We start from the raw sequence: 3,048 nt of genomic DNA, 5'->3' as shown, positions 1-3,048 counted from the left end.
GCTTGTATCCGGGACCTCGTTCTTTCGGTCATGACCCAAAGCTCATGACCATAGATGAGGGTAGGAACGTAGATCGACCGGTAAATCGAGAAAAACACACAAACATCTTAATTTTTCTTTAAACTAATTACAATTCTGAATCTGTGCTTTGCCATTTTAAACATCTACCTGGTGCTTATTGTAATCAGTTAATGACAGTTTAGGGAGAATTAATCTTGTCATAAATAAAAGCAATCCCTCTCCTCCCTGTCTGTCTCCTCATCGTTTTATTTCTCTGTAATTAATCCTGACAGCTGTTTTAGTCAACCGTCACAGAAATAAAAACTCAAAACCTCTCACAAAAAGGGTCACAAATAACAACTAATATGTGGTGAATGGGGCACTAAAAAAGCACAAGAAACTAAATTAGTGACACTTTAACATCTAGCTTGGTAAAGTTCACATTGTTGTTGCAGTTCAAAACTATGAACAACTTAGAAAACTTACGTACAAACTGCATGTTGCACTAGTTACATGGATACTTCAGCTAAGATAAGACACAAACACAGTCCAGTTGAGAAAGAAAGCAGTATTTCAACTCTCTGAGGAAAATGTTTCCAGGACTGTAAACTGTAGCTCTCTAATACCTCTATAATTTAAGAGCCTGCAGACAATAATTAATCGGTTTATTTGAGCAAACATTCTTATACTGTCCTACCTTCATAGCAGTTTTCTCAAACTCAGCTTCAGTTTTTAGGTTAAGGCAAGCTGAGGTAGCCTGGTAAAAACCAGACCCTTGTCCTGTTGGCCAAATTGACATCTGTCATGGGCAACATCTTTCACTCCCTCCACGTCACTGAGCCCTGAGCAGTTCGTTTAGCAGCAGCCTGCGGCACAGTCTAAAACTGAGCGCTCCCGGAGGTCTTTAATCCCCTCTGCCATCCGACTTTTCAATAACTGCATGTGAGCTGTGGAATACAGTTCTCCATTCATTAGAACTTGTGCAGTACCATTCATTCAATGTACATTTACCACATCTAAGTAGAACTATATGTCGTTCTGAGCAGTGTATGTGTGTATGTACAAATATATTGTATTATATACTGTATATTAGTATAATGTTATATAGTATATATAGTTTATATGTATAGTAGTATAATGTATAATTTAATTTGGAAGCCTTATCATCACAGACTGGCTTCATTCACTTCCTCCACTGCCGTATGCTAAAATAACTAGCAGACACTGTGCAGAAAATCGACCTTCTGTTCTCTGATTGGCCCGGCTAAAAATCTGCCAGCGAAATCCTTGTCAATGGGAGAAGTCCCAGATGGAGCAGTGAAGGGAAACTAGAATTGAGCGGAGCTGCATAGGAAGGCAAGGGCCAGGCTAGTGGTCCTCTACAGTATGCCAAAAACAAAAAAGGGACTTTTTAAGGTGCTTCCTGACAAAATTGTTCTTTTTGCAAAAAAAAAAATCCAAATTTTGTGTCGATACAACTTTTCTAACCACTGCCGCATGTGGGGTGAAAATTAGAATGGTTGAGCTCATTTGTGCATGCCAACATGCTTGCTTAGATATGAAATACAAAGTGAAACAAAGTGGCAGCATAGTGGCTCAGTTGGTAGAGTAGATGCCTCTCAGCAAGAAGGTCGCCGGATCAAATCCCAGCCCGGGGACCCTTCTGGGTAGAGTTTGCATGTTCTCTCCTTGCATGTGTGGGTTTTCTCCAGGTACTTTGGCTTCCTTCCAAAAACAAAATTGGTAACTCTAAATTGTCCCCATCTATGTGGCCCCATGATGGACTTGTGACCAGTGATTGTTGTGGGCACCATGAACCTGAAAGAAAGAAGCTAATGGATGGATGGGCTTACAAGACAAAAATAAAATAAATAAGAGTCATTGTTCACTTATTTGGTGAGAACAAACAGTCATGAAGAGTGGCATTTGGTTATGACTTTCTTCACTTCTAGGAACTGACATTGATGCCACCTAAATCTTGCAGCATATATTGCCACTGCTGATCACTTGATTATAATCCTGGATGAGTTTCCTGTTTATTAAAGTCATTGACATCCTAATCATTAGTCGCTTGCATCCTAATCATTGGTCATTGGTATCCTAATGCTACAGAACCTGCCGTGACTACAATAATGGGTCATACTCCCATTCTGATGGGTCCTTGACAAGGTAGTTCATGTTGATGCTGAATGCCTCAAAATGGGACTTGAGGCAGATGTAACAAAATCTGCCACAGTTTTGGTAACAATAGCTTCATTTGCTTCTAGGTCCACTGTTGCATGACTGAGGATCATTGTGACCTTCCTCCTTGAGAGCATTTAGGGCTGCGTGGTATATGCAGTAGACGGTAGAAARGGTATGAAGTTGGCCTACGGTAGAAATTTATACTCTACCATCCTATCGTCATTACATCATCGCACCTGTGTCAACAGGGCTGCGGGTGCAGAGACAACTGAGAGGAGTTCGAAATATAATGAAGAAATTCTACCGTTTTAAAACATGTATAGAGAATAATAATCCTCAAAATTTCCTCCTCCCGCTGTAGAAAAGTTACGTCGTGTCGCGGGGTAATTTCCTCCCTCTCCCTCTCCCTCTTCCTCTCCTCTCCTCTCGCTGCACGTCACGCAGAGCGAAGCTTTAACAACCGCAGTTTTTCACACCCAATTGTCGGAGAAAAAACTTGTTTTTTAAGTATTTTTACCCACAGAGATGATAATAAAAAAGACGTGGACATTCATTCAGTCATAAATCCATCTTGCTAATGTAAAGTCGGCTTCTGCTCTGATGACGAAGAAGAGCGTGCAGCAATGAAGATGAGAGCGCAGCAGCTGATAAGTTCAGCAGGCAGAAGCTCATTGTATGGCAGGCAAATATTAAAGCAAAAATGCTGGGTTTGATTAAGATTACAGTTCTCAGCAAAAAATGCACTAAAAATCTTTACTTATTATGATAGTTTTCTACCGTGATATACACCGTTACGTGAAGGGATTCAGTTTATACCGTGATATGAATTTGAGGCCATACCGCCCAGCCCTAATATATATATAT

At 40.4% G+C, this 3,048-nt stretch overlaps 1 protein-coding gene across 3 annotated transcripts in view; it reads right to left on the bottom strand.

The window, feature by feature from the left end:
- Positions 1-3,048, bottom strand: part of LOC106517790 (pleckstrin homology domain-containing family A member 7) — a gene marked incomplete at its 3' end in the record, with an annotated part of 161,573 nt that overhangs the window by 33,326 nt on the left and 125,199 nt on the right.

Source organism: Austrofundulus limnaeus, unplaced genomic scaffold (assembly GCF_001266775.1).
Source record: "Austrofundulus limnaeus strain Quisiro unplaced genomic scaffold, Austrofundulus_limnaeus-1.0 Scaffold52, whole genome shotgun sequence".
Taxonomy (NCBI): domain Eukaryota; kingdom Metazoa; phylum Chordata; class Actinopteri; order Cyprinodontiformes; family Rivulidae; genus Austrofundulus; species Austrofundulus limnaeus.
Note: the sequence above shows the minus strand (reverse complement) of the source record. Positions and strands in the feature narration are given on the sequence as shown.